Genomic DNA, 25,830 nt, shown 5'->3' with positions numbered 1-25,830 from the left:
ACTCCATCTTGAAGAGGCTTATTCACTAAATGGGCATTACCTCACTCTCAGTGAGTACCTGTAAAGGCCTTAGCCTAAAAGGGCCAGGGTCTCCCATTGCATCCTGGTCCATCTCCAGTCATCCTAATGAATATTTTGTCACTAGACCCAGATGGCTTTGGAGGAGAAAATGAGGCTGGTGACCTTGCACAGCCCTCCCTCACTTAAATCCAAGTCAACTGCAAGTCATGTCATCATTTCCCTGATGCCATGGTCCTCTTGAAGAATGAAGGACACAACAACAATATTGCAAAATAGCTATTGCCCTTTCCTAGTCATTATCATTCTAGTATCAAAACTACATTGCCCCCAAAAAGCTGCTCCTCTTTGACCTTTTCCAGATAACCCTAAAGGTGGGAATAGTTTTTTCTGTGGGTGCTGCAGAAAGCTGATTCTGGAGTGTACACTGTGGTCTCGTTAATACTAGCAATGGATGAATGAAGCCTCTCCTTTGGGCTGTGGATCACAATGAAGCCTTCAGATACTGAATGGGCTTTCAGATCACTTTTTAAAGCATTTTTTTATTTTTGGGGGGCAATTGGGATTTAGTGATTTGCCCAGGGTCACACAGCTAGCACCTATCAAAGACGATTTGAACTCAAATCCTCTTTACTCCAGGGCCAGTGCTCTATCTACTGCACCAACTGTGTGACCCCTGGGCAAGTCACCTAACCCTGTTTGCCTCAGTTTCTTCATCTGTAAAATGAACTGAAGAAGGAAATGGCAAACCACTCCAGTATCTTTGCCAAGAAAACTCCAAATGGGGTCACGAGTCAGACACCACTGAAACAACTAAACCACAGTAGCATGAATAGAACCAGAGATGAAAGATGACCAGTCTCAGCTTTATGCAAAATGCAAAGTGGGTCAAATTTTTCACCTCCCTTTTAAGCAGTTTTCCCTTCACATGAGTCTTCCTTCTCTAAGAAGCATTGTAGGTCTGAAATATTCTCTCCCCACCCATGTTTTTGCCTCTGACTCACAAGTCAAAATTCACCTGTTATATCTCATTCAATGGGGAGCTAGCTGTCAACAAGGTGTCATATCGGAATCTGAAAAACTTTTTATGCATTTAGATATCTGATAAAGTTCAATGTTTTGCCATTACCAAGGACATAAAAATTTTAATCAATGATAATTCCTTAATTAGTTATCATTTTTAGGCATCAGGGATGGTGGACCAATGTAGAAAATATTTTGGAATGAAAGGACCAAGAGAGATTCCTGAATCTTTCAAATCTAAAATCAGTTCCCATTCTTAAATTGGCCTCAAGGATGCATGGATCTTAAAGTGACACACTCTAGCTCAGTAGGCAATGGGGAGTCTAAGCCAAAATTCTCAAGGACTAAATTCTCATGAGATCTGGAGTCTCAGAGCACCAAAGCTACTAGAAGGCCTGTGCTTTCTGGGATTTGGAGACTGTGGGCTGATTAGTTGTTCTAGCTGATTTCAGGGAGAGCCTCAGTATTCTAGCTGATTTCAGGGAGAGCCTCATTTTCTAAGTTATACATAAGGTTATAGAGCTAGTCCTGGGTTTGAGTTCATTCCAGCCCCCAATGGCCCAAGCATCAGAAATCCCTAGATATAATAAATCAAATCAAACCAAAAAGCATTTATTAAGCATCTGTTAGTGCCAGGCATTGTATTAGACATTAGGGTTACAAAGACAGAATTGATACAACAGTTCCTGTCCTATTATGGCTATAATAAATCTGAGAAAGTTTCATAATTCTAGAAATAGGGTATCCAGACTCTCTTTTTTTCTGTCATGGCTTTCAGATAATTCAATATTTCTTAGATTTTTTTTCAATTCTTTTCTAAACCCAGGTTTTTTTTTCATAAGAAATACCTTGAGGGGATGGCTAGGTGGTGCAGTGAGTAAAGCCAAGGCCTGGAGTCAGGAGGACCCAAGTTCGGTTCCAGCCTCAGAAACTTGAATTTTATTTTTTTAATCTAAAGATTTTTCCCCCTTTTATTCCTTATGTCATGAAGTCATTGATTTCTGTATGGTCTATTCTAACTTTCAGGGAATGTGTTGCATGGGTAAGATTTTGGACCTACATTACTAATATGTTTATTCTCCTTCCAATTCTTTCCTCTAGAAACTCTCATCTTATGTTTTGTATCCTTTTGTTTCATCTCTTCCAAGAATTCTAATAGACTTTGTGGTCACACCATGCACTTATCTGAGGCTCTGCATACATTCTTTGTGAAATTACTCTTTCTCTAGGCATCTATCTTGAATATTCCTAGATCCATAAAACTTCTTTATTGTTGGTAAACAGAAGTTTCTTCATATTTCTAAACTTAATTCCTAAAAAAGGACTTTTGCCAGGGCCAGGCTCCAACTACTTCTGCATGCTTGGTGGTTTTGGAACCACTTTTTAATCTCAGTCTGTATTACCTGGGATCCTGCTACTCATCCTGTCTGCTACTGGTATCCGCCATGTACAAAGTACCAACAGATTCCAGGCTCACCCATACCCTCTACATGGAGCACTGAGATCTTCACAATCACCAAGGGTAGCTCATGTCAGCTTGTTGCAAACTTTCAGAGTCCTTTGGGCATGTCTGTTGATTGCCATTCACTCTTAGGAGTTTTGCCAGTTCTTATTTCTGTATGTGAGACCTGAGAATCTTGGATGTTTAACTCCTGAAAGGAATTCCTTACTAGAGTACTCTAGCCTTCCAAGCCGGTGTGAATGTGCATGCATCACTTGCCTTTAGGCTTCTTAGATGGAGAAATCCCAGGCTATTAGAGCTAGAAGGTTTTCAAGCACCATGCTTTCTGCATCCCAACATCTCTGACTGAACCTTTCCTCAGGGCCCACAGCTTTCCAGGTTCCCCTTTTTGTCAACCTCAGTTGGATGAAGGTACTTGCTATGGTTTCTCTCTATTTCTTAATTATTATTTTATGGGGAACCTTTTTTTAATCTTTTCTGTAATACATATATGGGAATTGGGCTGTGTTGTTCCTATTTACTCAATCATATTTACTGGAAGTCACTTCTTCAAGGAGAACATCACCAGGCAGACAGATTCTCTTTCCACCCCAGACTGAGTTCATGCACAGACTTCAAATTTTCACATTTTGTGTTCCCTCAAGCATCCTTTCCTCCCAGTTCATCAGTTTGCTTGAGCTTCAACCCTTACTCTCCCTCAATAATTTCCATGAATGGTCACATCTTAAATCTTACCATTATCCATGAATGTGTTGCTCTGTGCTACCTGTGTCCCCAAACTATCTCTCTAGTTCTGACCTCACTAGCCTTCTTTCACAAACTTAAGTCTATGACTCAGTCATGCATTAAAAGCTACCCTTGAATAACTCGCTTCATTGCCCTATCATCAGTCATAACCTGCCATGGCTTATTACCACCATTTGCATTCTCCACTCCTACTCACACTCCCACTGAACATATCCATGTAGTAGATTGCTACAGAACCAATCTGATCCCTCTGTAAGCAAAGACAAGAGAGTAGCTACATAAACTTCTGAGAAATATAATCCAGCATTTCTTCATCCTCTTCAGAGAGACACTGAAGCAGTTCAGAGACAGACAGACAAACATACATAAACAGAGGAACAGGGAGACACAGAGACCCACCTGTCTTTTCAATAACCAGAATGGGACAATTATGAGTTATAAGAAGTGGATGTTTGAGCTACAAATGGTTACTTTCTTCTTGTATGAATAGGTATCAGATCATAGAGCATAATCATTACTTTATTTCCTCCCTCTCTGCCCAACTGGAGAAGAAGCTGACTCCAAAGTTCATTCTGTTCCATAAAGTTAATCATCTAATTTTTAAGTAGTTTAAAAATTTTGTCACATGAATAAATACCACAGATTTTATTGCTTTGGGCTATGTGTTGCCTTATTTGAGAATAAGAAGAATGGATGCTGTCAGCAAACTAATGATTGCTGAGATATGTAATGATAATTTTTTTTTCAAGAGAGACCACGTTTCAAGTCTGTATTCAAATAATGCTACTCTTCCCTCCTAACTAGGGGGTGAGTCAAATGAGATAGGATCTTATGGTTCTGATTTTTATTAATAATTCTTGAAAGTTCCCTGACAGCTGAAGAAAAATGAGCCCCACAAATAGAGACCCTAGGTAAGTCATCATCTTTTTTTAAAACAGATTTAAATGGTGAAACGAAGTTTGGTAAAAGAAGATCCCCTTGAGCCATCATCCTGTATCACTTCTGTCTCTCACACCTAGAAAACTGTTTATTTTCATTGCCTCTATTTTCTTACCTCCTATGCAATCTGACTTCTAACCCCACCACTTGACAGAGAGACTAAATTCTACAAGATTACTGATTATCTCTAAACCAGTAAGTCCAATCATGTCTTCTCAGTCCTCATTCTACATGACCCCCCTGAAGCTTTGGACACTGTCTACTGGCTCTTTCCCCTTTGGATTCTATGATCTGACTCCTCTTACCCAGCTACTGTTGCTGGATTATCGTCTACCTCCTGCCCCATAAGCATGTATACCCTCCAAGAATCTATCTGGGCTCTGTTTTTTCTTGCTATACTTTCTCTTGTTAATTAAATCAATTACCATGTGTTTTATTATCATCTCTATGACTCCAAAATCTACATAGTTCATTGTAATCTCTCTCCTTATCTTCATCACTACATCATCAATTGTATATTGGACATTTCATTCATTTGGATGTCCCATTTGCGTCTCAAATTCAGCATATCTAAAATGTAACTGACTGTCTTTCCATCTAAAACCCATCCTTTCTCCAGACTCCCTTATATGTATCTTTTGGGGGCACCATCATCCTTCAGACATCCCTGTTTGCAACCTTGAAGTCATTCTTGACTCTTCCCTCTCCTCCATAACTCCAGAAGTTCCTGAATCTTGGTAACATCTCTCACATCCTTCCTCTCCCATAGCCAACACTCTAGTTCAAACTCTTATCACTTCCCCCTGAGCTATTGCAATATCTTCCTAATTGATCTCCCAGTGTCCTTTCATTCATAGCTATTAGTGTTTTCTCCTTCCTGAAATTATTTGGTGTGTACTCATTTGTGTACTCATTTTATTCCCTCAGCAAAATGTGAGTTCTTCAAGGGCAAGAGCTGTTTCCTTTTTGTCTTTTTATCACCAAAATATCACTATTCCTCAGATATGGTAGGTATTTAATAAAAATTTTCTGTTTTTTTTTAACAACTAAGGGTATACATTGAAATAGTGATGTTTTTGCCAGCTCTTGATCCTTAAAATTATTTTGGTAAAGAATTTCTTCTAGAAAATAAAAATATTTATAGCCCCAATCAATGTACTGATTTTACTAGGTAATGAGATATTATTTATATATATATATATATATATATATATATATATATATATATATATATTGCTTTCTTTTTTTGTTGGGGTTTTTTTTGTGGAGGGGGGAAGGCAAGGCAATTAGGGCTGAGCAACTTGCCCAAGGTCACACAATTAGTAAGTGTAATCAAGTGTCTGAGACCAGATTTGAACTCAGGTTCTCCTGACTCCACAGCCAGTGCTCTATTCAGTGCACCATCTAACTTCCCCAAAATAGTAATAATAATAATAATAACTAGCATTTACATAGCACTTTAAGTTTTGTGAAGCATTTCACATATAGCTCAAAAAACTAAGACTTTTGCCATACTCTATATGTTATTTCATATAAATAAGGATTCAAGAAATATACTCAGAAGATTACTAGAGAGAATGAAGAGCTCTTGGTAATGTAGAAATTCATTGTCCAAAATAATCCAAATGTATTTTAATGAGGTTCATTCATGTATGATGTGGCTATCGGGAAACCAGAATCTAATCAAATAATGCCAATTCAATACCATATGCATATTGAATATTAATTAACATTGTTAATTAAAGCAATATAAACTTATCTTCCTTGATTCCATTTAGCACTGGATTTTTCAACTAATAAAAAGTCTTTCTTGGATTATCATAAATTGTTATGGAAATCACAAATTGCAGAGGCATTTATGGAGGAGAAATAATTTATTCATTAATTACCAAAATTCACTGACCATGAATTTGTCACAGAAATAAAACTGTGGCACTTACGCCCAGATGCACTCATAAATAACTAAATAATTAAACTTTCAGTCACAGAACAAATGCTACACAATGAGCACAATGAAATCCAAATAAGTATCACACAGGACAAAAATAGGACATGTAATAAAAAGTATGCTAAACTGCATGTGATCCCGGTGTCCCTTTTACACCAGCATTTTGCAGAATTTTCATTTTGTTTTCCACAAGTTCTTCCTGGTTCTTGGTCTCTTGAAAACTGTTAAGTTTTTGGAGTATCCTTTGGAAGACTCTTGAAACAGCACCAGATAACCAGTACCATTGTGTTAAAAAACAATACCCTACCCTACAAGAATCAATTGAAGGAACTGCAAATGCTTAGCTTAGAAGAGAGAAGACACTTAGGGGTACATGTTAAAGTTTTTGAAAGGCCTCTATAAGGAATTGGATATTCTTTGTGGCTCAGAGAGGATAGTAGGACCAGAGAGTACCAATCATAGGGAAGCAGGTTTAAGGTATTCAGAGCATTCCACAAACTTAGTGCAGTTTTAAGCTCTTAAAGCTTTTGGAATACTGTATACTGGGAAGAGCTTTCTAAGAGATCACTGATCTTGGAGTCCAAAAAACCTGGGTTTGAATTCTACCTCAGACATTTAATAGTTCTGTGATCAAGAAAGCAAGGAAAGAAGTAAGGGAGGAAGAAAGGAAAGGTGTATTTATTTTGTACCTACTATGTGTCAAGCACTGTGCTAAGGATTTTACAAATACTGATCCTCACAACAACCTAGGAAAGTAGGAGCTATTTTTATTCCTATTTCACTGTTGAGGAAACTGAGGCAAATAGAGGTTAAGAAACTTGTCCAGGTTCACATAACTTCTAAGTCTCTGAAGTCAGATTTGAACTCATCTTCCTGATTCTAGGCCCAGCACTCTATCCTCTGGGACACATAGCTACTTCATTTAATTTCTTTCTATCTCATCATTTTCACCAATAAAATGGGGGTAACAGCCCTTCCCTCAGAGGGTTGTCACCAAGATTAAATTAGATAATATACTCACAAAGTTTTGCAAACATTAAAGTGCCCTATAAAATTTCAGTATTATTATTAAAGTTTAGAGCTATGCCAAAATGAAGTTATTAGGTAATGAATTTCATGGGACTGGAATGTTTCAAGCAAAGATTGACTCCCTGTGAAACATTCTGTGGAAAGAGATTGAATTAGTTGACCTCCAACTTCCCTGCTAACTCGTAGTCTAACTATATATGGTTTGTGGAAATAACCTCTCAGCCAAGAGAATAGGAACAACCATGGCCTCTTATTATTATTATTATTAATAACTCACAACTATGTAGTACTTTAAGGTTTGCAAAACATTTTCTTTACAACTATCAGGTATAAAATGCATGTACTATAAATCATCTTTTACATCCAAAGAAACAAGCCTACGGAGATTGATTTCCCCATGGTCATGCAACTAGCTGGTTAGATTTTAAACTCAGAACTCTTCCCTCCAGGTGCAGACCTATTTCTACTACATATACTCATCCTTAGCTGTGGGCATGAATCCTCTTCACCCTCAGATCACCTGATCTGGACCAGAAGTAACATGAACAGCCCTGTTGAAATCTCTTTGTTCCATTGAGATCACCCAGGGCCGTGATGGAACATCACTCAATGATAAGCTGACACAGAATGCAATAACCTTCCATGCCTTAGGCTCTTTGTCTACACATAGCAACTTCCCCTTGTCTTTGGAAAATAAGTCAACATGTTAAATTTAATAAATTCAATTGAATTTAACCTCACACTGCTGGAGCCATCCTGTTGTTTGAACAGTGGTTTGGAAGTCAAAAAAAACCTTGTTGTATGACCTTGGACAAGTCCTTTCTCCTCATTGGGCTTCATTTTCTTTTCTTTCTTTTTTTGCTTTTTAGAGGGCAATTGGGGTTAAGTGACTTGCCCAAGGTCACATGGCTAGTTTTGTGTTAAGTGTCTGAGGCCGGATTTGAACTCAGGTCCTCCTGACTCTAGGGCTGGTGCTCTATTCACTGCACCACCTAGCCACCACCACCCCCTCCACATTGGGCTTCATTTTCCTCATCTCTAAAACAAAGTGGTCAAACTCTATGAGCTTTAAGGGCCCTTCTAGCTCAAATGTCTGATAAGTTCTAACTCCCTGTTCTATGGCGAATCATTTCTTAGGTATTAAATAATAAGGTATTAAAAATAAGATACCTATTAAGATTAGCTGGGCAGTCCTTGGAGTTGACCCTTCTCTGAAGTCAGGATTTTCTTTATAGATAAGTCACACACATTTACCCATGCACATATCCTATCTGTACCCAATACATAGTCTGTTTTATCTACTGTAACTTACTCTAGACCTTTTTTGGACATGAATTCCTAGTTCCTCTCATTTCTCTGTGTTGTAAACTTTTATATTTAAGTCCCTCAGCATATTCTAATTACAAATCATATCTAATCAAGTCTCAGGAAACCTATGATGTTGGATGTTCCTACATTATGCTGTCCTATATCTGAACCCAATACATAATATTTTTTCCTAATTGTATATTCCCTAGCACCCTTTGAGCATTTAAAAGGTGACTACCAATAACTAAGATGATCTTATAAATCTCAGGCTAGAATAAAATATTGAGTTTGTATTATGTAGCCATGGGAAAGTCATGAACATATGAATAAGGAAATCAATAATATAAAACCAACTCTCCCTTCCCCCTGTTTCTCCCACCCCTGCCAGCAAGGGACCATCTGCTATCCTGTGTTTCATTATAGTACTTAATATCACCATGATTACTGTTTCTCCCCCCTGTGAGTTTATTTTAGGGATAGTCTTATGAATAGATGAAAAGTTATTAATTATTTGTTTGGATAATCTCCAAAGCATCCCTGCATTCTAAGTTTTTATAGTATGCCTTACTAGAGGATTTATTTGAGGAAGAGGAAAATAAAAAAAGGATGGTGGAAAAGCTTTTGAAGCATGTCATCCAATATTCTGGGTCTTACACTGTAAATTATCCAGATGTCTTTTGTCTAGGTAGAGTGGGATAAAAATCAAAGATATATGTAAGAAATACAAAAGTGTCAGAATACCATTATTATTACATAGATACAAACCCCCAAGTTTCACCACTTTACAAAAATGACTCAGGTTCCTTTCCTTTAATTGCTCTATTTTTTACTAATTATTCAAGTAAGTCCTTTCTGTAAAAGTTTGCCAAGAGCTCCAATTTACATTGACTATTTCTTTCTCACAGTACCCTGGAGACTGGTTAGGTGGCAAATGCCGTCAACTTCTTCAATTTACAAAGTTACTGACTCAAAAATTCCATGAGGAGCAAGTGGTAAATTAAGGATAAGGAACAAAGAAGCCATCTCCCAGTACACTGTGGACAAAAAAACCACACCCCCATGCTGACCTGGATAAATGCTAGAGCTGTTATGGATAATGCCCAATAAAATGTGCTCCATTAAATCTAAGTGATGCATAGAGATGAAGTAATTAAAATCCAATAATTTATAACTCAAAGTCTTTTGAAATCTCTTGGGATACATGGGCCAATGTCAGCTATTCTAAATTATTCATTGTTGACATTTTTACCATCCAAATGATAGTTCTCATATAGGTAACCAGAGTTTAGTATCACTTATATAGTTCATTTTTACAGCAATTAATTCTTTAAAGTAATGATTAGTTTAATATGTTTATCAAACATACATATCTGCAAAAAATTATTTTAGGTATCAAGATTCAGTCATCATTTTTGACCTTCAAGTTTATTTCTAATAGATTCCATCAATAGAAAAATTCTGCATTGCAAATTTAATAATAATAACTGAAGGGGCGGCTAGGTGGCACAGTGAGTAGAGCACCAGCCCTGGAGTCAGGAGGACCTGAGCTCAAATCCAGCCTCAGACACTTAACACTTACTAGCCATGTGACCTTGGTCAAGTCACTTAACCCCAACTGCCCTGCCTTCCCCCTCCAAAAAGGCAGAATTTGAACCTAGGTTTTCTTTATCCCACATCCAAAGATTCTTGGATACCCATTAAGTCACCCTTAGTTTTCTCATCTGTAAAATGAGAGAGACTACATTATCTTTGAAGTTCACTCTATCTATATTTTATAAATTATTTTATCTTTGTTTCAGAGCTGTATGGTGCACAGATATAATTTTTTTCCATGTTTTGTTTCTATCAGCAACCTGAATTAATTTCCAAAAATGTTATCGGGCATGATGTTGCTTTCAGAACAGACTTAGCCTTTGGTTATTCTATAACCCCACTGTTTTATAATGGCAATTAAGGGGGGGGGGGAGAAAGAAACTGACTTTGAATCTACTACTTGGATATTATTCTATTGCCAGGGAGCTTCTGACAGACTAAATACATTTAGAAAAAGATTAAGCTGATCATTATTGGCCTAAATAAAGGCTGAGATTGTTTGCTTGGTAAGGTAAGCCAAAGATTCAACTGATCTCAGGAGTGGTCACAGCTGAGGGACAGTTTCTAGTCCCTACATGTTCTTATAGCACAGAGGGGTGGTGGAGAAAACACTCTATTGCTACTCCCATATTTCTCTTGCTCTGTCATATCTAGTTCACCCTGCAACCAATGACTAAGATGGTCTTATAAATCTCAGTGATAACAGCACCTAAGACAGTTTGGAAATTTCTCCTTCTATTCTTATCATGGACATGAGAAATCAGTGAGCTTTCTGTCCTCCAGGTTTAAGTCTAATTGTGACTGTGCTATTAGATTATAATATCCATATAAATTAGAATAATATTATAAGGGAAGGTGATAAAATTTACAAAGCCACATACAGCATAATGTAGGTACATTCAAAATCATAGGTTTCCTGAGATTTGATTAGATATGATTTGTAACTAGAATATACTGAGGTACTTAAATATAAAAGTTTACAGCATAGAGAAATGAGAGGAACTAAGAATTCATGTCCAAAAAGGGTCTGGAGTAAGTTACAGAAGATTAGAAGATAGACAATTCTGATTACATAAAATTAAAAAGTGTCTTACACAAACAAAACCAATGCAGCTAAAATAAAAAAGAAATAGGTTATTGGGAAAATTTTTGCATCAAGTTGGTCTGATAAAAGTCTCTTTTCAAGATATTTAAGGAATTGATTCAAGAATAAAAATCTTTCCTCCTTTGATAAATTGAAAGGTTTTGAACAGGCAATTCTCAAAAGAAGCATTCCAAGTTATTAGTAACTATATGAAAAATTACCCAAATTACTACTAATAAAAGAATTTCAAATTAAAGCAATTCTGAGGTTTCATTTCACACCTATCAAATTGACAAAGATGACAAAAAAGGAAAACAAATTTTGGAGAGGGTTGCTGGAAAACAAGTATATTAATGTAATCTTGGTGGAGCTCTAAATTCTGGAAAGCAATTTAGATTCATGCCTAAAATGTCAGTAAGTTGTTCTTACCTTTTGACTTATTGATACCTTTACTAGGCTGCCAGTAAAAAAAGATCAACAAAAGAGGAAAAGTATCAATATTTATTTTTTTTAATTTAGCAACTGTTTTCATAGTGGTAAAGAACTATAAACAAAGGGGTGACCATCAAGTGGGGAATGGAAGAACAAATATGGTATATGAATGTAATCAAATGCTATTATACTATAAGGAGTGAGCTCAGAGAAAGTTGGGAAGATGTATCTGAAAAGATGGAGAGCAGAGTGAGCAGAACCAAAAGAACAATTTATAAAATAACAGCATTGTGAAGACAAACAATTTTGAAAGACTTAAGAACCCTAATCAATGCAACAACCAAACATAGAGTCAGGAAGGGCAAAGATTACTACTGGTGAATAAATTAAAGCATATGAATCATAGAATCTCAGATTTCAGGCTAGAGGGATCTTAAAGGTCATCAGGTTCAAACCTCTCATTTTGCAGATTAGGAAACTGAGGCACAGAAAGATTAAATGACTGGCCTAGGATCATACAGTCAACAGGTATTAAGGTAGGATGTAAACCCAGGTCTTCCTAACTCTAAATCAAGTTTGCTATCATGAAAAAAGCATACCAAAACTTGTACTGGATGCTAAGAATATTTATAAAAAGGGTTAGACAGCAAGAGAGATCAAAGAAGGGAGACAACCAGTCTTTGAGGGAGAAGAATAATAACTGAAAGTGATGAGAAGGTAAAGCTATTCAATCCCTTTTTTTATCTGTATTTTCTCTACCATGAAGAGTAATTTTCATACCAGAAGCAATAGTACAAAAACAGTTTAAAATGAGTTGAAACAATTATGGCTATAAAAATGGAATAGGTCATTTCAGGAAGTAGTGGGTTTCCCACCAATGGAGAACTTGAAGAAGCATATATTGGATGGCTTCTTGTCAGGAATAGTGCAGAGGCTATAGTTTTCAGGTAAGAAATGGGTAGGATGACTTTTGAGGTATCATTTAACTCTAAGATTCTGTGCATAGTTTGGATTTTAAATGATAGGTAATAGATAAGAACTGTAGATTGTTGGCAAACCAAAAGAAAAGATAGAAGTGTAACATCTACTTTCTTTATCCCATGGAAAAGGCAAATTTAGGGAGGGAGAAACTTAAAAAATTGACTGGGGAGGATAGTGGTATAGAATGTCAGGATATTTATTTTATTGATATCTGGGCTGTGTGAGAACTGGGTATGGGATAAAGGACAATAGATAAGGAAGATTTATTCTAATTGGATAAATATAATGAAAATTTGCTGAAGCAAAATAATTCACAGAAACATTAAGGGCTTCAATATGAATAGATTTTCCATTAAAATGGTAACAATAACAATAGTAATAATAATAACAAACATGTAGTGTTCTAAGTTTTGCAAAGTACTTTTCTTAGATCACCTCATTTAATCCTCACAACAATTTTGTGAGGCAGATTCTATTATTATGCCACATTTTACAGATGAGGAAACTGAGGCTAAAAGAAGTTGACTTTCTCAGGTTCGCACAGTTAGTGTCTGGGGCAGGATTCAAACTCAGGTCTTCTTGACTATATGTCCAGCATTCTATCCATTATACCACCTAACTACCTCTTTGAAAGAGTCATAGTATACCAAGATAAAGTCAAAATGGGTACACAATTTAGATATAAAGTCTGATACTATAAGCAAACCATGAGAGCAAGTAATAGTTTACCTGTCAGATTTATGGAGAAGGAAAAATTGGTAACCAAACCAGAGATAGAGAATAGTATGAAATGCAAAATGGATGATTTTGATTACCTTCAAATGAAAAGTTTTTGCACAAGCAAAGCCAATGCAACAAAGATTAGAATGGAAAGAATTAAGCTGGAAAAGAGGTTCCTCATTTCTGAAATATATGGAGAACTGAGTTAAACTTACAAGAATTTCCCCAACTGATAAATAATCAAAAGATATGAACAGGCAGTTTTCAGAGGAAGAAATTAAAGCTATCTATAGCCATATGAAAAAATGCTCTAAATCACTATTGATTAGAGAAATGCAAATCAAAAGAACTCTGAGGGACCATATCACACCTATCAGATTGGCTAATATGACAAAACAGGAAAATGATAAATATTGGAGAAGATGTGGGGAAATTGGAACACTAACACATTGCTGGTGGAGTTGTAAACTGATCCAAACATTCTGGAAAGCAATTTGGAACTATGCTCAAAGGGCTATAAAACTGTGTCTACCCTTTGACCCAGCAGTACCACTTCTAGGTCTGTATCCCAAAGAAATCATACAAATGGGAAAAGAACCCACATGTAAAAAAATATTTATAACAGCTCTTTTTGTGGTGGCCAAGAATTAGAAATTGAGGGGATGTCCAACAATTGGGGAATGACTGTACAACTTGTGGTATATGAATGTAATTGAATACTATTGTGCTACAAGAAATGATATGCAGGTGGACTTCAGAAACCTGGAAAGACTTGAATCGATGCAGAGTGAAGTGGGCAGAACCAGAAGAACATGGCACACAGTAACATCCACATTGTGCAATAACTAATTTTGATAGACCTAGCTCTTCTCAGCAATGCAAGGATCTAAGACCACTCCAAAAGACTCATGATGGAAAATGCTCTCTACAATCAGAAAAAGAAATATAGAGTCTGAATGCAGATCAAAGCATACTATTTGCTCTCTTTTTTGTTGTTGTTTTGTTTTGTTTCTTCTTTCTCATGGTTCCTTCCATTGGTTCTAATTCTTCTTTACGGCATGTCTAATGGGAACATTAAAAAAAAGAAGCATGGGAAAACAGGACGAGGCATAGCTCAAAGTAAGGCAACAGGGAGGATCAGTGGATAGAACACTGGGCCTGGAGTCAGGAAGACCTGAATTCAAATCCAAACTCAGATACTTACTAGCTGTGTGACCTTGGGCAAGGCACTTAACCACTGTTTTGCCTAATCTACTGGAGAAGGAAATGGCAAGCCACTCTAGTATCTTTGCCAGGAAAACTCCAGAGTCACAAATAATCAGATATGACTGAGTAATTGAATGAACAACAATATAACTCAAAATAAGGAGAAAAGGACTTGTCTCTGGTGACAGAAGGTATACCCAAAATAATGAAATCATGGATCTTTCGAAGTATTTATAGGCCTACATCATTTGGTTAATATTTAAATATGAGAATTTTGTGAATTGATAAATTAGAAATAAGCCATATAAATAGATCAGATGGCGCTTTCATGAATTTTGCTTCTTTCAGACAGTTCAAATGAGAGATGAGCCAATCCTTCCATGAGGTACTTATAAGTTCTGCCAACTGAAACCATATGAAAATTATATATTGCAATATATGTAGCATTTACTGGAGCAAAATTGGGCCATTTAAATATTACACAAATGTGAAGTACTTACAATGCTAATAACAACAATATAATTACTTCACTGTTCTCTCATCTGGTAGGATTATTTTGATTTTGCAATCCAATATAATTGTCATACTGCCTGGTTAAACAATGGTCAAAAGCCAGACTGAGGCTATATCCAGCAAGGGCAAAGATAATTGCTGGTGAATAGAAGAAGGCATATGAATCACAGAATCTTAGCTTTCAGGGTAGAAGGGATCTTAAAGGTGGTCAGGTTCAAACCCTTCATTTTGCAAGTGAGGAAACCAAAGCACAGAGAGGTTAAGTGACTGGTCTAGGATTACATAGCCAAGAAGTGTCTGAGATAGGATGTAAACCCAGATCTTTCTGACCCAAAATCCACTTCCCTATCCACTGCCATTCATAAAAAAAATGTAATCAGAATAGTTTGAGCTCCAGGGACATGTTAGTCCCTTGCAGAAATGATCTCATAAGTTAATGATGTTTCTTCTGCATTGTTGTAAGTACTAATTCAGCAAAAAAAAAAAAATGTCATTAGCACACTTCCTCAAAGATAAAAATTTCATCTGCTAATGCTAAATTGTTAAACAAATGATTATAAATGTCAAGGTAAAATAGACCCTGTGTTTGAAGGGATACTAGGGGTCATCTAGTCCAACACCTTCCTAAAGAATTAATCCCCTGTATAATGTTATATACAGAGTCAGTATCAAAGGCCAGTTCAAGCCTTTGCTTGAACAATTTCAATAATAAAAGGCTGCCTTTTGAGATATAAAGACTATGCCACTTTCAGACAGTTCAGAATATCAGGAAATTTATCCTCATATGGAATAGAGATCTGTTATCCTGATACTTTCAATGTGTTGACCCTATTTATTTTCTCTCTCACTAGAGCAGATTTAAATTCTTCTCTCATATGGCAGCTCTTCAAATATCTGAAGGCAGTTATGTCCCCCCCAGTCTTCTCTTCTTCAGGCTGGCTTGTGTTCCTTCTGTCACCCATATTACAGGTATTTCCTTGACTATAAAACTCACCAAATGGCCAAATAAACCACCCAATTCCACAATTTAGTTAAAAGATGATTGGCAGACAAGTTTGAAACCAATGTCGAAAAAGAACCAGATTGGATTATCTGTGGATTTTATAGTTGTACAAACTAACTCCTTTTCTTAGAAAAACTGGGGGATCTCAATTAACATCCACACAAAATAAACTGAAAAGAGAAGAACTGGTTATTCATCTACTGTTATTTCTCCTAATCTGAGCCATTCTTTTTTTTTTTTTTTGCTTTGCTTTCTTTCTTTCTTTTTTGCTTTTTGGAGGGAAGAAGGTAGGGCAATTGGGGTTAAGTGACTTGCCCAAGGTCACCCAGCTAGTTTTTGTGTTAAGTGTCTGAGGCCAAATTTGAACTCAGGTCCTCCTGACTCCAGGGCCAGTACTCTATTCACTGCGCCACCTAGCCGCCCCTGCCATTCTTCTATAGTGGTATTATCTCCTGTTTCTGTTCAGAGAAAACTTTTCTGTCCCTTTCAGTGTGTCTATTTCTGTCTCCTTCTTCTCTTCTCTTCTTCCTTACCCCCTTGCCCCAACCTTAATTCAAATGAAATTTAAAGATCCCACTGGAATTTTGGAGAACTCTAGACTTTGGTGTCCCAGCAGATGCTTCTCTCTGGCACAAACAGATTTAGGAAGCAAGACTGAGTGCACCAAGTCCTACTTAGCTCATTATTGGAGGGAACACATTGAAATTCTCTGAACCTGACAGCTCCTATCAAACCATGCTGCATTCTCAGGGAGAATCCTGGAATCACAACTCTCCTTTTCTTGTATAATGAAAGATGCACAAATCTACTCATTCTGCAGAAAACCCTCACAATCTGGTGTAGCCACTTGAAAAAGAAATAAGGACCCCTCTGCTCAATACAGCAATAGCAAAGATTTGCTCTGTATAGAGCAACAATCATTTAAATTTACTGTTAATCCTCAACTCAGTCTACTGTAGGACACAGTACTTGGGTATGCACAGACTACTAATACGGGGGTGTTAACTCCAAAAAAAAGGGTTGTAAAACAGAATAAAAACTGCCTTTGCCATAATCGGGTGCTAAATGTATATAAACACTACCACCTAGTGTTAGAAATAAATAGTGCCCAACCTCACTTGTCTTAAGAATGCTAAGGAATAGACTTCTAAGAAGCTGCTAAAACTCAAAATATTAGTAAAATAAGTCACACAAGAGAAGGGATAATTTCACTTCCAGCAAAGATGCTGAGTTATCAAAATTCCATAAGGTTGTGTGGGTCTGACATATTCTAAAAGCTTGAAATGAGATAGCTTTTCTGGAAACAAGCTTTCATTCATTCCTTTGATCACTCACTCATTCAGTTAAGCCATTTTTTGAGCAATCATTGTGTACCCCGTACTGTTCTAGGTGGTGTTTTGTTGTTATTTTTAACAATGCCTTTGATGTCCACCTTCAGCCACCTCTTACGTGTGGCTCCAAGAAGCTGTAGCACATGCAGCTGCCACCCCTGGTGAATCATCTTGGCAGACAGGCTAAACAAGGTTAAAGGTAACCTACAGACCTCAAACCTGTCCATGAGTCAAGGGGATGTCAACTCCAAGAACTTAAAGACTTCCCCTGGCAGAATGGGCAAATTAGAACAGTTTGTTCCAATGGCCATGAAGGTGGCTGCAGCGGGAGCTGTAGGACATTTAGTGCTTGGTAAGACATCAAAGATGCCAAGGTCATTCCCTGCATCCTGGACCAATACCAATCATCTTAACTCTTGTCTAGCCACTGGACTTCAATGACTCTGAAAAAAAGAGTGAGGCTGACAACTTTATGCAACTATTTTGTCTTTGTTATTGTTGTTAGGTCATTCAGTTGTGTCCAGCTCTTCATGACCCCATGGACCATAGCACACCAGGCCCTACTATCCTCCACTATGTCCCAAAGTCTAAGTTGATTTTCATAGCTTCCATGACACCATCTATTCGTCTCAGCCTCTGCCATTCCCTTCTTCTTTTGCCTTCAATCTTTTCCAACATCAGGGTCTTTTCCAATGAGTCATGTCTTCTCGTTATGTGGTCAAAGTATTTAAGCTTCAGCTTCAGTATTTGACCTACCAGAGAATAGCCTGAATAAATTTTTTTACATATTGACTGATTTGACCTCCGTGCTCTCCAAGGGACTCTAGTCTTCTCCAGCACCGCAATTCGAAAGTGTCCATTCTGGAGTGCTCAGCTTTCCTTATAGTCCAACTCTCACAGCCATGCATTCCTCCTGGACTCTTCCTCATTTAAATCCAATTCATGTGTAAGTCAAGATGTTACTTCATGATGTCATGGGTCCTCTTCAAAAAGTAAGATGGACAACATTTTTAATGTGTCCCTGTCCTCAAAGAAATGATAAGCTCTGAGGGCAGAATCCACATATGGAACTAGGCAATAAGCACAATTATTCAGGAAACTAGCGGGACAGGGAAATACAGGGAAAGGGACGGACAGAGAGAGAAGAGGAGGAGGAAGGCAGGAGGCAGAGAGAAGCAGGCATCAGAGAAAGGCAGAATCCTTTGATTTAGTTGACCAGAATTCTGAACACCTGTATTCATAAGCCTGACAAAGGCCCACTGCTTAAGTGTCAACTTTCACAATAAGGTAGGGAAGCATTTTATGCCATCCCTTTGAAAGTTTTTCTTAAGTGTTCATAAATAATACCTTAATAAAGGATGAAAATAACTTACACAAGAAATAAGCATTATTATTCAGAAAATGAAAACCAAAAAGACCGTAAATGTTGGATTCATTATATTTCCTAGTAAGAATCTCAAAATTTAAAAACTATAAGTTGCCAAAGGAATATATTCATATGTATATTCAGTTAGAATCAACATACATTCTCTGGGAAGAAAATATATTTTAGAGCCACATTAACTCTCTTGAGAGGCAGCAGGCACAGCAGAAAAAACACCCTCCATTGGGAAGACCTAGTTTCAAACCCTACCTCCGACTCCTAAAGACTGTTCGACTTTGGACAAGCCACTTAACCCAGAAGGTCAAACCTCTAAGCAGAAGCCCCTTTGGAAAGGATTTGAAAATAGTAATGCCCTGTGTAATGTCTCATAATAAGGACCACAACAATTATATCTATGCCTTTAACAAACCTTGATTTAGCACTTTGTTATTACGTTACCCTATTGTTCATTGACCCCCTCTTTGATACCAGGTTCTCCCAAGGGCTGAACTCAAAAATTGTTTCAGCCTCCTCTCTCACTGGGGAATTCACTTTTCACTCCCTTCTAGGGGGAAAGAAGTGGACCCAGCTGGATGCTGTCCCCTTTTTTCTGAAGCCTAGTTAGAAGTCCCCCACAAACATTAATATCTGCCCCAGATCCCTTTTATTTAGGTTGAGTGTTATTGGGGTGGGCTGTGTCATAGGCAGACCATGCTGAGGGTAAGAGCAGGGTGTGGTGACAGAGACTGTAGAAGTAAAAAGATAAATTGCTGGGTGGATCCAGGAGCTCAAGCCTGTAGGTTTGGCGTCTGCTGCCCTGCCAGTGTATGGGGGCTGGTGAAGTGAGGGGTTGCTGAGTGAGCATCTTTGGGATTAGAGATGAGCTTCTCTCATGCTAATTTATCAGATTAGACTTCTTAAGTGTCTAGGCCTGAGGAGACAGCTGCAATTACTTTACTTTTGGCACATAATTATTTTGGGAAGTCTTGAGAGTTCACGAGGACTAAAAAAAATATCTAATCTTCCAATTTCTTGTTGACATGGCCCTGGAGATACAAAGGGAAAAATGGTCTCAGTCTTAAAGGATTTTTCTTTATTGTGGGAAAATATGTATACAGTAAGTTAAATATTAACGCATATACATATATATATATATATATTCATGTTCATACACACACACACTGGATTCGATATGTACAAAGTAGATTCAAAGTAATTTTTACCAGGAACTTGAGGAGAAATTATGATAAGTTTCCTTCCAAGCTGAACCTTGAAGGAAATCAGGGATTCCATTTTGAAGACTGAGAAGGAGCGGAGGCCAGGAGATGGAGGAAGAGTCAGACTATGCCAAGGCCTAGAGAAAGAAGAGGGAATGTTGTATACAACTCACTAAAGTTGAATATATGGAGAGTAATCCTAATAAACCCAGAAAGGTACATTGTGATGAACTTTAAAAGCCAAACAGAGGAAGCAGGAAGGAGCCATTAAAGCTTCTCAAACAGGGAAGTGACAAGATCACATCTTTGCTTTGGGGATATCACATCCCACATCTTTCTGGAGAATGAATTAGAGAGCAGAATGACTAGGAAGAAGAGGGAGTGGGAATAGGGAAATCAGTTAGGAATCTATTGTACTATTGCAGGTTTGAATATCCAGACTTGAATCAGGGTGGTAACTGTGTGAGTGGAGGAAAAGGGATGAATGTGAAATTTATTGTGCAGGTGATGCCATTGATGTCATTAGAGAGGGAAAGAGAAGAAGAGGATTTAAGATTGCAAAACTAGCTGACTAGAAAATTGATGGTGCCCCAGTAACAGAAATAGAGAAGTTAAGGGGAGAAAGGATGAATTCTGTATTGGACATGTTGAGTTTGAGATGTCTACAAAACAGTCAGTTGGAGAGGTCCAAGAGAGAATTGTGCTGAAATATGGTGCTGAAATTCAGAAGAGAACTGAGGCTAGATAATCTGGTTTGCAAATGGGTGACAGTTGAACCCATGGACCTTGATGAAGGAGACAGAGAAAAGACATTTTTTACAAAATAGTTTTATTTCATGCCCAAATGTTGGTAAGTGAAGAATACAGCATTTGGGGAATGTCTGAGAAGAAAGAGGGAAGGAGTGAAAGCGACAGTGGTAGTAGACAGTGCATGGTTAATATCTTCCCTAACATGGAACATAACCTTACAGCTGTGAGAGACGACTTCCTGAAGGGTCATAGGCTTAGAGCTGGAATGGACTTTGGAGGCCAGTACTGGTGTTGTTCGTTGTTGTTGAGTCCGACTCTCCATGGCTCCATTTAGGGTTTTCTTGGCAAAAAATACTGGAGAAGTTTGCCATTTCCTTCTCCAGCTCATTTTACAGATGAAGAAACTGAGGCAAACAGGGTTAAATGATTTGCCCAGGGTCCCACACCTAGTAAGTGTCTGAGGCCAGAAATGAACTGAGACTCCAGGGCCAGTGCTCCAGCCACTGTGCCATCTACCTGCCTTCTCCTTTTACAGATGAGGAAACCAAAGCCAGGGGAGATTAAATTAAGTCACCCAAGGTCACAGAAGCAACAACTGTGAGCAGCAAGATCTGGATTCAAGTCCTTTGGCCCCCATAGCTAGTCCTTTTCCCACTATATCATGATTCCTTCCTTCCAGCAAAAAAGACAAAAGAATTCCTAATGTATTCCATATCAGAGGAATCTAGTAGAAAGTATATCAAGAGCTGTGTGTTTACTTTTAATTCAAATTCAATTTTTAAGACCTACTGTAGAGTAACAGGCTAGGGAACACAAAGACAATTAATAGTAAAACAGTGTCCTAGCCCTCAAGTAATTTACATCCAGCTTGAGGACACAATGCTGTGTTATTTAAAATAGTAACAGGGGCAGCTAGGAGGCACAGTGGATAGAACACCACCCCTAAGGTCAGGAGGACCTGAGTTCAAATCCAACTTCAGACACTTATTAGTTGTGTGAATCTGGACAAGTCATTTAAACTTATTTGTCTTCATTTTCTCATCTATAAAATGAACTGAAGAAGAAAATGGTAAACCAGTGCAGTATCTTTGCCAAGAAAACCCCAAATGGGATCACAAAGAGTCAGACATGACTGAAACAACTCAACAATGATTTAACTATATAAGGGGCAGAATTTAGGAATACCTAAGAGGATTGAGCTACATCAACCGACACAATGTATTTGCACATACTACAGATAAGAGGAAAATTTTTATTTCAAAGCAAAATTAGAATATCCAACTCATAAAATTTTTTTTTGCTTTTTTTTTAGAGGGGGGAGGGAAGGGTAATTAAGGTTAAGTGACCTGCCCAAGGTCACATGGCTAGTTTTGTGTTGTGTCTGAGACTGAATTTGAGCTCAGGTCCTCCTGACTCCAGGGCCGGTGCTCTATTCACTGTGCCACCTAGCCTCCCCCAATAATTTTGATTTAAAGTGCATTTTCACAGATATGAGAAATCATAGTAAAATTATTTTTTAAAAATTTTTTATATCAACTAACATACCTGGGCCCTTTCCATAAATACAGAAACAAAAGTTGTTCTTTGAGGACAAGGACATTCCATCTCTTTGTAATTAATCCCAGTGGCTGGCACATAGTGGGTGCTTAATAAATGTTTGTTGAATTGAATTGGGATTCCCAGTGCCTAGCACTGTGTGTTGAACATAAAAAGGTCCTTAGTAAATGCCGACTTAATTGATCTGATTTTTTTTAAGTGCTCATACTTTAAAACCTGTGATGGTAACAGAAAGGTCGAATTGGTGACATCAGACAGTAGAGTAGAAGAAAATCCGTCCTGGACCAGGAGTCAGAAAGCCGGGGCTCTAGCCCCAGCTTTGTACCTAACCAGTTGTGTGATCTCAGGTAAGTCTCTAGACCTCAATGCCCTCAGTGGCAAAATGAAGGGGCTGAGCTGGAGGATCTCTAAGGTACTTTATAATTCTATAATTCTATGACTCCATGACTCATTTTCTTGTATAATTAGGGCAGTACTGTAGCTGAAACAGCCTGCTTGGTTGTAAAGCCAAATAGCACATAAAGAGCCATAAGCTAGTAACCTAAATATAGGCCACCAAAATTGCCACCTTTACATCTTGCTTCATTACCACTTTCTTCTGGATCCTTGAATACATCTTTTATGCTTCACTACCTTATTTTAAAGGCAAATAATAATATTAATCCACCTAAGAGAGGTTTCATGAGAAATGTTTAGTGATGATAAAAGTGTTCAGAAGACAAAATTACAGTACATGATGTGCAAAATTGCATTACAGAGAAATACCAAACTGAAAGAGGGGAAGGGTGAGAGAGAGAGAGGGAGGGGTAGAGGAATGGGGGGGAGAGGCAGAGAGAGAGAGACAGACAGACAGACAGACAGACAGACAGACAGAGGCAAACCCCAGGGACATCAGGTACTATGCCATTAATGATTAGGTAGAATCTCTGCCTTTTGGAAGTTTACAAACCAAATAATAAGGGTAGAAGTTTAACCAATGACAAATAAGGTTTGCAAGAGTTCATGTAGGTAGGTGGCTCAGTGGATATAGCACCAGGCCTGGAGCCAGGGAGAACTAAGTTCAAATCTAAGCCTTAGACCCTTCCTAGCTGTCTAACCCTAAGCAAATCACTTAACCCCTCTTTGCTTCAGTTTCCTCATAGGTAAAATGAGGATAATAATAGCACCTGTCTCCCAGGATTGTTGTGAGGACCACATAGTAAATTCGATGATGATGATAATGATGGCAACTCAAAACATTGTGAGCCTGATTTTTAGGAATTCACAACAATCTGTAAGTATCACTATCGTTTTTTAGAAATGATTCAATATTTTTCATAGTTGCATGTCCAGATCAGAAATTTTAGTCACAAACACTCTCAGCTGTTCTGTCTCTGCTTGTGTTCACCACAGAACTCAGCCACAATCAAAGAATTCTAGAGTTGGAAGGAGCCCCAGGAGCCACCTAGTCCGCCTGAGAGAAATCCCCACAGCTTTCCTGCTTACTGGCTCAGTTTCCTTAAGTACTGTGATCCTCTCTAATCTACTCAGCCTTGACATTGGTCATCTTCTCAACCCCTCCCAAATTCAATTAATCACTAAATCCCATCATTTCTTCCTTTATAACACCATTCACTTATTTTCCTTAATTTCTTCTGCAATTTGCCACCCCCCAAATTCAGTTCATCTCATGCTTGAATTATTCCAATTAGTCTCCTAACCTTTTTCTCCCACTTGAAACCCATCCTGCACCTTGTATATTACATTGATTTTCTGAAAAATGCCCCTTTTTCATATCATTACCCAGACCAAAATCTATAAAAAAAAAAACTTTTGGTCTAGAGGAGTCTTTTCAAATGCAATTTTTCCTGGCAAAGTTTATACTGCCTTTGTTTGCACTGGTACCAAATCTCTGAACAAAGGGACAAGGGGTTGTGTGATATACCTTGGTGTAGAAGGGACCCAGGCTGTTAATTAGTCCAATGTCTGTGATCCTTGCTTCCTGGGTATAATCCTTAATCTGGAATTATACTTAAACCCTTCCATGCCCAGTTCTTGCTCTATACTACTTCTGTGGCTTACTACCTGTCTGACCTTAATCACTTAATCTCTCCGAGTCTGTTTCCTCATCTGTAAAATAAGTTTTTAACCTCTTACATCCCTCTCAGCTCTAATCCATATATAATCCTCTGACCCTTGATGAAGCTTTTCTTTCTAAATTACTCCAGAACAAGGTGATTTCTAGCCCTTGTTAATACCAATGTACATTGAGCTATATGCCATCTACCGCTGGTATTAAACATTTCACATACATATGTTTTATCTTCCTACATAAATGATCTTTTGGTCATGCTTATAAGGAAAAACTTAATTTTTCATCAATGGCATGGGAAATACTCTAAACACTATCCAGGGTATTAAGCCAACTTGGAATATTTTTTTCTTCACTTCCAGTGGAGTCATGATTACACAGAGCATTTCCCCTAGCCAAGGCTTGGCTACAGTTTTTAATCATGCCCAAAGTCTTTGAGGAAGATAACAGAACATGTAACTAGGCCATATCCATCACTGACAGCTACCTTCTATTCCAAGTTGAAATCAGAATTGTGTATGTGGCATGAATAGAGTAGCATGGAAAGATAAACTGACTCACTTGACTATATAACTAAAAATGGATTTTGAACTTTATCTCTGTCACATTTTCAGAATATCTGCTTACTTCCTCTGTAAAATGGGAGTATTTATATCACTTTTGATTTCATATACAGTATCCCAGAGATTCCCTAAGAAACACACAATTTAAACACAAACTACTACAAATGAAAAGAAAGATTACCTTCTTATGATAAATGCCAAGGCCAAGGCTCCTATACCTTGGCTCAGCTATCTGAATGGTCTAAGAAGATTGACTTCACACTTGGAAATTTTATAGATTTTCAACAGTCAGCAGCAAAAGCTTATTTATCCTTCAGGAACATGCTGCTGGTTTGTTCTGGCATGGAGAGGGTAATTCTTCAATCATCCAGTGCCACACAATGAGAGGTCTATAAAAAGGCCATTTATTCAGGAAACATGTATAAAATAAACATGTGTGAGTTCTCTTGTCCTACACTGTCTGATGTCACTAATCAGATCTCTGTTACAATTATCAGGGTTGGAAAGTACTATCGTGTCCAACCTGTACTTCAAAGAGAATCCCTTCTACAACAGACCTGACAGGTGATCAGTGCTTGTCTGAAGACCTCCAGCAATAAAGCCTCCCACTATCTCCAAGGAGACCCACTTGGGAGAGCTCAAATTTAGGAAGTTTTTCCTGTCATCAAGACTTTGAATCACCCACTGCCCCTAGTTTTGTCCTTTCAGACCAAGTAGAACACATCAAAGGCTAGAAACATAAGAAGCCTATTGAAAGGAATGGCAAAAAAAAAAAAAAGTTAATAGCACATTAATGAAATGGAATATTAGTGTTCCTTAAAAAAACAATGAATATGAAAAATTTTAGAGAAGACATATAGAATGACCAGGAAAATGGTTTTACCCATCAATAACAATATAAATGGAAGGAAAACACACACAAACTAAACGCCATGTAATTACTATGACCAAGCCTGACCCTGAAGAATAGGT

At 37.7% G+C, this 25,830-nt stretch overlaps 1 long non-coding RNA gene across 2 annotated transcripts in view; it reads left to right on the top strand.

The window, feature by feature from the left end:
* Positions 1-25,572, top strand: part of LOC138145168 (uncharacterized) — a 32,326-nt gene extending 6,754 nt beyond the window's left edge. Inside the window, exons 2-5 of one of the 2 annotated variants that reach the window (XR_011164133.1) lie at positions 5,117-5,196; positions 22,424-22,571; positions 23,356-23,497; positions 23,617-25,572. This is a non-coding gene — a long non-coding RNA (uncharacterized lncRNA). Of the gene's footprint in view, positions 1-5,116; positions 5,197-7,615; positions 7,907-22,423; positions 22,572-23,355; positions 23,498-23,616 lie in introns of those variants that run through there. The other variant, XR_011164132.1, reaches the window with a different exon arrangement.
* The last annotated feature ends 258 nt before the right edge of the window (positions 25,573-25,830 follow it).

This window comes from Petaurus breviceps, unplaced genomic scaffold (genome assembly GCF_028583685.1).
Source record: "Petaurus breviceps papuanus isolate PSGF00001 unplaced genomic scaffold, PetGlider_PUasm1.0 90730, whole genome shotgun sequence".
Lineage (NCBI taxonomy): Eukaryota > Metazoa > Chordata > Mammalia > Diprotodontia > Petauridae > Petaurus > Petaurus breviceps.
This window is presented reverse-complemented; position numbering and strand designations above follow the sequence as displayed.